The sequence below is a fragment of the Mustela erminea genome, chromosome 19 (assembly GCF_009829155.1).
Source record: "Mustela erminea isolate mMusErm1 chromosome 19, mMusErm1.Pri, whole genome shotgun sequence".
Lineage (NCBI taxonomy): Eukaryota > Metazoa > Chordata > Mammalia > Carnivora > Mustelidae > Mustela > Mustela erminea.
The window spans coordinates 32,196,007-32,207,393 of NC_045632.1; the positions used below are offsets into that span (position 1 = coordinate 32,196,007).

The following is an 11,387-nucleotide window of genomic DNA, read 5'->3' on the forward strand; positions in this document are numbered from 1 at the left end:
GATGAGAGATATTTGGAGCAGACCTTGAGACCCTTGGACTCAAGCCTGCCAGAGCCCAGATGAAGTCAAGAAAGCTATCCCAGCCAACCCAGGTGAAAGCAAGAATTAATGGCTTATCTTTAACCACTGAGTTTTGGAGGGATTTGCTACACAGTTACCCCGGCAACACTTGACTGGTACAGTAAGTATGAGGCTTTGGGCCAGTTACCTTTCTTGGCTCTAAAGGGCACAGTGATGGGACCTCCTCATAGGGCTGTTTAGAGGGTCAACAGAGACATGGCGTCTAAGTCGTTGACCACAGTGACCCATGCAGAATGGGCAGTTAATGATTAGTCATCCTCTTCATTAAGAGCATGGTCTCTTCCTCCATTTATTGTTTTGTTCTGGCACAGACTGCTGGGGGTAGGAGAGGAGACTCAGGTGTGAGAGTGATTTCAAAAGCAAGGCTATGTCTATATTAGCAAAGGAACTTAGAGGTGGCCCCCCTCCTTCAGTTAAGTATTCTTGCTCAGTATCCTGGGATCATTAACGCTCAGGACACAGACTAACATGGTCTTCAATCTTAGAAAGGCTTCAAGACAGTGGAGAGGCAGGAGTGAGGCTCTGGGGGCTGGAAAGAGGAGCCTGGGAGAGGGGACTACAGGTAGGGGGCCAGAAGAGGGTGTTCAACAGCCAGTTCCAGGGCCAGGCTGCAAGAGGCAAGTTGCTCCCTCTGAGGCTGTGGTGTGGGGGAGTTGTAGATCACTAAAGTTTGCAAGAAACTTCTGGAAGTTTCACCCCAAACCCAGCACCAGTGCAATGACCCCAGGCAAGATGGTGGCTTGGGATCTCAGAGCTGAGAATTCAGAGTTGGAAGGAGAAAGGGTCTCCAAGAAGATACTCAGGGATGAGCCAAAAGATCAGTCTGGGTTGAGTGTTTTGAACAACCCCAAGGCAGGCACTCATACTTAGAAGCTCAGTGAAACAAGAAAGAGCTGGGACTCTGCCAGACTGTCTGAGGTTCAAACCCTGGCTCTGCCATTTATTAGCTGTGTGACCTGAGGCAAGTTACATAACATCTTTGAACCTTACTTTCCTAAGGTATATTAGTTACTAGAATTCTCTTGTCAGGTCCTTGTAAGGATTAAAATTATATATATATATATGTATGTATGTATGTGTGTGTGTGTGTGTGTGTATATATATATATATATATATATATATATATCACTCAAAATGGACTATAGTAGTGTCCATTATTATTGTTGTTGTTATAGGCTCACAAACCCATATGTGATTCTCTTGAGCCAGATATACATGTTTTATAATTTGGAATTGTTCAGATTTTAGCAAAGAAATCTGGTGCTCATATAAACATTTTAGAAAAGAAACATAAAGCTCATGTAAAATTGCAGCAGGGTCTGGGGCTGCATTCTGTAACCAAACAACATGAATATTTAAGCAGTGAAATGTATGAATATTTAGATCAAATAAAAACTATAAATAGTTTCAAGTCAGTTCGGGTCAGGTTTTGCTACTATGTAAGATTTTTTTTTTAAAGCAAAGTAAACAAATGAAAATAAAAACAAAATCCTTTGAGTTTCCGGAGTTTTGGGGGTTTGGGAAATGCATAGAGAGATTGCGGCTTTTCTGGGCAGAAGTTACTGGAGGTTACCTAAGAGTGTTGGGTCAGGAGCAAGGTGCAGAGAAATGTTGTGGGGAAAGACTGTAGGAGGCAGGCTTGGAGGTGAGACCCTCAAAGACTGGAAGAGCCTTGAAGGCGGGACTCAGGCAGAAAGGCAGGTATCAATGTGGGCAGGAATAGGGGCCCAAGATGGATTGCTAAGAACTTGTCAAGGGGTAAACGAAGGCTGGATTATGAAGAGCCTTAAATGCCAGGAAAGCATAGATAGATAGATAGATAGATAGATAGATAGATAGATAATAGATGAAATGTATATAATGAGTTTTGCTAGGATGAAACTGAGCACTCTCTACCTCTGGTACAGAACCTGGTAGGTCATTCAGAAAGGATGGTCTGCAGCTATGCCTTCATGTAGGTGTAAGCTTTGTTCTAGAATGTTCTTTCCTTCACCTTCCAAGTCTTGCAAAGCCACACCACCCACTCTGAGAAACTGCCTTTCAACACAGTGGTAGATACTGTCAGCATTCCACCTGCATCACCATGGCACTCACTGATACGGGAGGATTCTGCCAAGAGCTTTTTCTGGCAGACCCTGGGCTCCTGCACAGAGTGGAAGGGAAATGCAAAGATTTAATGCCCTCAGAAACAGCCTGGAACACGTGACGGTCAGGATGCTAGGATAACACCCATTCCTTCACCCTTCAGGAGGGGGCCAGGTTAACACTGTTCTCCACTGTGTCCCAGAGTTCCCCAGGGGCCATGGCCCCAGATACCCTGGCAGTAACCTTCAATGTATTCTTTTTTGGCCTCCTGCCTTTTTTGTTTTGGTCTCATTCCGTATATTGTTTTCAGGTTTGGGGATCACCTCCAAAATAAACTGGTTGCATTTAAATCTTTGTCTCAGGATTTGCTTATGGAGGAGCCCAAACTGGGTCAGCAATCATAGGATTGGCCTTGACAATGCACTGACCTATTCATGCCTTGGTTCATGCTTTCTGTCAAGAGAGGCTAAGCTCCTTGAAGACAGGCATTTTTAATTCACTTTTGAATCCTCATGGTGCCTAGCAGAGGGTAAATATGAAATGATGTGGATTGGCTTGGAAAATTGTGATTACTTAGAAGTAGCAAAAAGTCACCAATGACTTCAAGGGTCAAAACTTAGATTCTAAGTTTTAATCATTTGCTGTCACACTGACTGGCTTGATGATCTTGAGCAAGGAACTCCTTAATACAAGGAAAGGTCATACTAACTATGAAACTTACTATGAAGGTCATAAACATAGAGCAGGAAACCATGTTTGAATGATGGTTACATGGTCAAGCAATGTATAGCATCCACGTGCTGTGCCTGTGCGCGCGTGCACGCATATGGAGACCTGTGCTTTTGCAGGCATAGATCCTACCTGTCTTGCTCTTCTCGTTCTCCTCCTGCAAGCAAATGTGGAGACAGAAGACATTTTGATAACGTAGCAAGGGTCAGAAGTCTGGTTTCTAAGTCCTAAAAAGAAGAGAGAATTGGGATAACTCTGAACGTCTCAGTTGCCTCTCAGGGCCTCAGTTGCTCTATCTGTAGGAAGGAGGAAGGGGAAATGTTTTTTAAGGAGCTATTTATAATGATCTTGGGTTTAGAAAGTTAAATTAGGGGAAAATCTGAATGCAGAAAGAATGCACCATGTTGGTTTCACATTGTTCCTTTTTAGAACACCAACTGGAAACTGATGTGTTTAAAAAAAAAGAAAGTCTGTGCTATTACACTCACCATGCTTTCTTTATGAACTGGGCTAAAGAGGAGAGATTTATTTGAAAGTCAATAGACTACAGTATTTACAGGTCTACTGTATGTGCTAGTTTAAATTCAACATTTTGAATGGGGTAGAAACAAACACATCGGAATTTGACCAAGGATACATTCGTATGTCAGTTTAATGCTCCAGCTGTTTAATCAAAATATGAATAAAAGGTCTAAAGCCCAACAAGCAAAAATATCATAGTTGTGGGATTCAATGATTGCTTCCCCATTGTCATCCAATTACTGTGTAATTTTTCCCTGTGACTGAATAACTAACTGTTAGCAAATAATGAAAAGGCAATTACAGCCACGCTTTGTTCCTATTACTCCCTTCGTTTTATTCCGGCTGTAATTATTGTCAGAGCTGGAGGTTTACTGTAGCATGGAAGCAGCACCAGGAAGGAAAATGGAATGGGCCTGGTGCATGGAAAATTGGAAATGTCACAGCTACCTTCGTCGGCACTGTTGGACTTCTGAGATTAAAAAATCAGAGGAGAAAGCTCTCCATGTGGGTTTTACAAATTCTCTACCTCAAGCTGTTGTGGCAACTGGGGGGAGTGGGGACAGGGGTGAGGGTGGGGGATGGGCAGGGAATCAGGTACCATGTTTGTCCTGTGTGCCTGTGTGCATCAGTCCCATAGGACCATGCCTTTCACCGCAGTCTGCCTGAAAGCAACTCTTGAAACTCTTCTTTTAGCCTTTGCTTCTCATTAATGGTCTCCATGCTGCTTCATAATGGGGAGTGGCATATAAATGATGCATTTTATGGGGTTTGATCTTTCTTCAGAGAGGAAATATGCCGCATATGGACAGATGTCGGAAATGAAAATGATGATCGTGCCCTCTTTGTGTAGTTACTGGCACCTATTTTTAGAGGCTTTCACTGACCGTGTACAATGTATCTTCCTTTTTTATTTTATTTTTATTAAGAAGAATCTGTTAAAAAATTAAGAATTTTAAAAAACTAAATAAAAGAATAGAAGTACGTTTCTGATATTATTTGCTTGATAAACACATCTTATTTGCTTGATAAACACATCCTGAATACCTATGATATTCAACATTCTGGACTAGGTACTGAAGAATCAAACAAAGATGGGTGTGACATGATCCTTGACCAAGAAGGCTCCATCTTCACACTCAAATAAATGTCTATCTGCATGAAAAGCAACTGATCATAGAAGAACAATATGTTTGAAGACCTGGATTCTAATTCCAGCTCTAGAACTTACTCACTGGTTTATCTAATGTATCAGTTAGCTACTGCTGTGTAACAAACTATCTCCCAAACTCTGTAGCTTAAATCAACACTCATATATAACTAAAGCTTGTTAATCTGCAGGTCAGTGGGAGGCTCTGCTCCAGGTTGGGGTTGGTTGGTGTATCTTTGCTGGGGAAGCTTTGTCCATGTGTCTCATGTCTTCCTTTCTGGGAGAGCTGGCCAGCCTGCATTGTTCTTCTCATGGTACTGTCTGAAGAGCAAGAAAGAAACCAGAGAAATGCAAACACACACACACACCCAGCAATTTCAAGTCTCTGCTTTAGTTATGTCTGCTAACATCCTACTGATCCAAGCAAATTACATGGTTAAAGACAGAATCAAGGGTCAAAGAAATGTACTCTACCTGTCAATGAGAAGAACTTCAAAGATAGATGACAAAGGGAATGAATATATTTTAAAGTGAAGAGGTAGGGGAATTAATGCAATCAACTTCACTTGGGTACAATTCCATGCCTCAGTTTCCTTGTCTGCAAAAATGGGGGTTTGCTTTACCTGCTTTAAAATACTATTGGAAGTATCAAAAGAGAGGAAGAGCATTAGTACAATTTGACAATTGAAGAACTATAACCATGTAAATAATTATTGCTCTTATTGCGTTCTACTTACTTGTAATACCATAAAACTGTTATTTCTTTTTTCCTAGAACAAAATGGGAGACTACCTATAAACTTCAAATTTCTTCAAGTTCAACCATCAGCTATTCTTTCATTCATCAGAGGTATTAAAATGGGAAATGGAAATTTCTTACTTATAGATTTATTCTTTCTTGTTGTATTTGTAAAACAGGTCACTTCTCCAAGACCCTGATCTGATTTGAGGGCAGACAGAATCTCAAAAGCTATTGTTCTTGGTTCCTGTGGCAGCCAGCCCTGAGCGTCCCCTGGGTTTAAGGTGGAAGAAGAAAACATTTATAGGCTAATGCAAGCTGTTTTGGCAACTACTGCCCTTGGGTTATTTCCATAGCAAAAGGAAAGAAGGTTATAAGGGGTTGATTGGTCATAAATAAATAAGCAAGGATATATATTCACAAGGACAGGAGAAAGGCGAGAAAGGCGGATTAGTAATACCAGAGATAAAAGTGTAATTAAAAAAACTCAGAGACTCAGACAGATTTGGATTTGAATCCTTGCTGTACTACTTAATAACCAGTTTATTTAGCTCCTTGGAGTTTCTGTTTCCTTATTTGTAAATGAGGGTTGCAGCACCTCATTCGCTGTGCTCCTATGAGGACTAAATGAGATAGAATATAGGACATTCCCAGCATTGCCTCTGGTACATACGATGTACACAAGAAATTAGTTCCCTTTTCCCATCCAGATGTTTTGAAGTTTATTTTCCTAAGAATATGTCAGGTCACAGTTATTGAGTTCTATGACCAAGACCGTGAAATACTTTATTTTCTCCATTTAGCATATCTCAGGCTAGCATGGATCACAGCGGTGGCAGAGTCTCCAAGAATAACTCCAACAAAACAAGCAGACTGGCCACAATGGGTTCTGCCTGAGAATATTGCAATCACTTCAGAAGTCAAAGAACCCCAAGAACTTGTCCTCTTTCTGTTTGTCGTAGCACATTTAGTCCCATTTTCGTTTGGCAAAATTCCATTCATGTATAGATTAACCATATTGTTCCTCCAGGCCAGGACAGCTGTGTCTCTGTCTGTTTCTCTCTCTCACATACATGTCATACACAGCTTGTCTTAAATATGGTCAGGGTCTCTTGGAGGCCAGGATTGTAGCAATTGGAAAGCCAAAGTCTCTTATTGGGCAGAGAGAGCCATGTAAGAACAACACAGAAGAGAAAGAAGAAAGAAGTTTTTTTACATGAAAAATAGAGATGTGAATATCATAAGAAATATAGTTTGCTAAATTCAACATATGTATTTTAAAAAATAATTGAACAGATAGCATGTATTGCAGGAATATAATATTTAATATCAGAATAAATTCAGTATTATTGACCCCATGAAGGAAGTTAAGGACCATAAGTCCATGACAATCTTTGTAGAAAGTAGAAAAAATGTCTTATAGCAGTGATATATCTAAAGTTTCTTTGTATTTATTTATTTTTTTAATATAAGACTAATAGAGAACAGCCATCACCTGATAAAAAGACTATGGCGAAAGACGTACTCAGTGAAGATGCATTGAATGTGCTCCTTTTAAGAGAGTTAAGTGAGGGGGCACGTGGGTGGCTTAGTCGGTTAAGCGTCTGCCTTTGGCACAGGTCATGATTCCAGGGTCCTGGGATCGAGCCCCACATCGGGCTCCCTGCTCAGCAAGGAGCCTGTTTTACTCTCTCTTCCTCACTTGTGTGCTCTCTCTCATTATCCCTGTCTCTCTCTCAAATAAATAAATAAAAATATTTTTAAAAAGGAGAGAGAGCTAATGACTCTACTCTAATAATAACAAACTAGAATGTGGTAATAAAAGATAGGATACTACCTAGAACAACAAGTAACATTAGAAAGCACCAAGTGTGCAAAAGTCCTCTAAGCAGAAAATAAAAAATGGAAACACTTTTCAAGGGTATAAAAGAAAACTCAAATTAATAAACAGATTAATAAACAGAGTTGGCTGGACATCCAACTCTTGATTTCAGCTCAGGTCATGATCTCGGGGTCGTGGGATCAAGCCTGGTGTTGGGCTCTGTGCTCAGCAGGGAATCTGCTTTTTCTTCTCCTTCCACTCCCTGCCTTCTCTCTCTTTCTCAAATAAATAAATAAAATCTTAAAAAAATAAATAAAGAGACAAAACATCCTCCTGGATGGAATGACCTGGCAAAACAAAGATGTTAAATCTCCCCAAATAAAAATACATAGAATTCTAATTAGTGTCCTAAGAGGATTTTGTATTTCATTGGTATCTAAGAGAGATATTATCACCAATGAATGGGCAAGTGCAGATTATTTAGTGAAAGGAGAAATGAACTCGAAGCATGGAGAAGCTGGATCACAACCCCACTCTGTGAACAAAACCGTAAGCACTGGATGAATGAGATGAATTAAAGACTTAAATATGAACAGTAAATCTTAATAAATAGAGTAAAAAATTATATAAATAATTTAGTGACCTTGGAGCAGATGTTGATTTTTTTTTTTTTTTTGGTCAGAACCCAAAAGAACAAATGATAGAGTTGGGGGAAAAGGGTAAGGGGTACAAAAAGATACAAATATGTGTTTCCCATAAGAAAAACAGAAATAACTACCATGTATACAAAGCTCATGCTCACAGATAGTCCGAAATAGGCAAAGGAGAACAAACCGGGTTGGCATTTTGTACCATCAAATTGGGGGAAAAATCAGATCATTGGATAATATTCAATGATGATGAGGATGTTAAGAAACAGGACCTCTCCTGCATGGATTGCTGGTGGGAGTGTAATCCACGAGGTATTTTGGAGAAGAATTTGGCAGTGATTAGAAAAATTAAGTACACGTAAATCCTGGGACCCTAGGATCCCGACTTCTGGGTGTCTACCCTGGAGACAGTCTCCCAAAGGTTCACAGGAAGGCATGGGTGGGGTCGGGGTCTGCTTGTGAAGCATTGTTTGAACTGAGTTGGAGATGCAAAGGTGTCTATCAGAGGAGTTAAATGTGCTTCTGGTACACAGTCCCTTACCTGCAATTTTTTTGGTAAAGATTTCATGTATGTATGTGTGCATTATGTATGTATTTAAGAGAGAAAGAAAGAATGAGCAAGAAGGGGGAGGGGCAGAGGAAGACGGACTAGCACACTCCACACTGTCACGGAGCCTCATGCAGGCTCGATCTCACAACCCTGAGATCATGACCTGAGCCGAAATCAAGAGTCCAACGCTCAACCGACTGAGTCACTCAGGAGCCCCTCTTATCCTGCAATTTTTAAAAGCAAAAACCTCTGAAAATGTGAAGGTTTCCTTTTTTTTTTTTTTTTTTTTTTCATAAATTTGGAACAAACTTACTTGGTGGCAAAACTTTGCCTGAACTGACATGAAGCTAGTTAGATTCTTAATTTCATTTAGTGTGACGACTCACATGTCTTGATGCAGAAATTTATTAGTGGACTTGACGACAAGATGCTGCCTAGGGCTTGCAGAATGAGATGTGTCATCCAATGCCACCTAATTATAGCACAGAAAACAATACAAAATGTATTCAAGGAGATATACCTATACGTGTATAATGAGGCAGATTGGAAGAGCCCCAGTTAAACTCACCAGCAAGGATGCACTTGCGGGGAGTCAGAGATTTGGTTTTAGGATAGAACATTTGGAATGAAGGGAAAAACATTTTTAAAGTGGACTATAGAAGATAAAAAATGAAATGAGGTACACTTAAAATAAAATAAGATAAAATAAAATAAAACCAGGCTAATAGGTAATCATTGGCTGGCAGTTCAGCTGTGAAGGGGAACTTCTATAGCAGGTTTGTACATACACGATGTTTCGTTTTTACAGATGTTTCATTCTCCAACACAATAGCTTAAGACTTTTTTAAACCTCTGTCCTCCCCATAGGTTGGGCACTCAGAATTTAGAACTTGAAAATATGTGTTGACTGGAAACCTGCTGAGGCCAAATAAGGTCACATGGGGAGAATCATGATATGAGGGCTGTGTGTTCTCAGTGTGGTCAGCCCAGGGGAACTATTATCTGGCCAAAAGAGCACCGGGTTTGTGAGTAGACCTGGCTTCAACTCCCAGCTCTGTCTGCTGTGTGACCTTGGGCAAGTCACTTTGCCTTTCTGAGCTTCAGTATTCTCTGCCCGTTCTTAGCCCTGTTCTCCAACACCCCCTGTCCCCCACCGCAATGATCTTTCTGATGGAGCTGTTCTGGATTTCTTGCAGGTGAAAACAAACATACCCTCTCCATAATTTTGGATATCTAGTCTTCTCCACTAACCTACATGCTGATCACATTTCATTGGCTAGGGAAATCCCCAATCTACCTTTCAAATCAGTACAATCCTCATTTCGACTGTGAAGCCTGTCCCTTCTCTGTTCCCACTGCGTCTGAGATCGACTACCCTTTGGACATTTTCCAAATATTCTTTGGATGATTTGAATGCATGACTATTCTGCACAAAGATATAAACACCTGGAGGACAAGAGCTATTATATCTCATTCATCTTTATCATCCTGAGACCTAGCACAGTGCCTAGCACATAGTAGGTGCTCAATAACTGTTGGCCTTCACTTGGGGCTTTACTGTTTTCCAACTGTGCGATGACAGTCAACTGAATTCCTAGAAATTGCTTCCTCAAATTGTAAAACAGGGCAAATGATATTTCACAGGGTTGATGCAAAATAAAAACATGAAAACACAGAATCTCAGAGTGGGAAGGAATCCTAAGGCTCATTTGTCCAAGCACCCAAGAGAAGCAGACATTTCACAGTGGCACTTGGTACCTCCCAAGGTAGCCCAATTCTGTATTTGGGCAAGTCTGGCTTATAGGAATGAGTTGAAATCTACTCTTCTACTGCATCAGGGGATGCAGAACACATAGCCTTAACTCTCATCCCATGTCACACTGTTAGTGTGTAGTCAAGACATTTACGACAATGTTCCATTCATCTAGCACTTGGAGGAATTGGCTGATCTCTGAAATGTTCAAATGTTTTCCTTGTGTTTGGCAGTTTGTTATTTAATTTGGTTGATTCCCATCAGAAGTATTTCAAAGTATGTAATATATTTCCCTGCCTATTTACTCAAGGGGTATAGATCATCTGTTAACCAAGCTGGAGATACCAATGACTACCTTGGTGATGTAGTCTTTAAAATGGTGATGTTCTCAGGACTTCTGGAAGTGAATGGGAGATTTGTCCCTATACTGACTGGTCCTAGGCTGCTCTGCCTCCCATGTGTTTTGTGTTTCCTGTTACTTTTCATTTCTCTTTCAACACAAAGCTGGAGACATTTACTTGTTGCTTCTGTCATTGTGTTGGCTTCTAATAAGCCCTTCCTGCCCACCTCTGAAGGGTTTGCTTGGGAAGTACCATCTCCAAGTCTATTAGTAATGTGTGTAAAGTAAGAGTAAATAGCATTACTCTCAGTGAGGCCATTCTATGAACAAAAGGGGCTTGGTGCTATCTATTTTGATTTCAGTTCTTCTTTATTTCCTTCCAGTTACCTGTGTGCTGGAAAGAAGAGTTTACCTAATATTTCATTGTGCTGATGTGTCCCATTCCAGGTCTGTCTTGGTCCTTTTTCACCATATTTGTATCTCCGAAGGCTGATGCCTAAGATCACCCAGCTTCCTCTAACAGCTGGTTTTCAGGTGAGTTTGGTCAATGGGAGGAACCAGGGGGAGACTGGAAAAAAAGAGAAGAGAGAAGTTAAGGGTATAATCTCCATTCCTTTTCTTTTCTGGGCCACGTTCCCCTGTTAAGAGCTGCCACCCTCTATGACCACAGTTCTTGGCAGGTGACCTCTCCTCCAAGGCTGGAGGTCTCAACAGCTCTGGTGACACTGTTCTTTTCCCTTACCCTTTCAAGCTCTGGGATGGTAACAACCTCTCACTGTTGCTGGTTCCTGGGTGATTCATCATCCCTTGTTCATTCCCTTACCTCTACCCACACCTCTGAAGTTGTCCCTCTATTACAGACACTTGAACCATCTGAGTGGATTGTTTCCTGCTAGCCTTGAGTGAACCACTCACTCATTCAACAAGTATTTATTGAGCATTTACTATATGTTCAATACTGGGGATACAC

The 11,387-nt window shown here is 40.8% G+C and overlaps 1 long non-coding RNA gene across 1 annotated transcript; it reads right to left on the reverse strand.

The window, feature by feature from the left end:
* Positions 1-2,174: 2,174 nt before the first annotated feature.
* LOC116579466 lies at positions 2,175-10,979 on the reverse strand. Its single transcript, XR_004281285.1, has 3 exons — positions 10,830-10,979; positions 3,028-3,122; positions 2,175-2,224 (listed from the first exon to the last, which is right to left on the reverse strand). It is a non-coding gene; the product is annotated as an uncharacterized LOC116579466 (long non-coding RNA).
* Between the last annotated feature and the right edge of the window lie 408 nt (positions 10,980-11,387).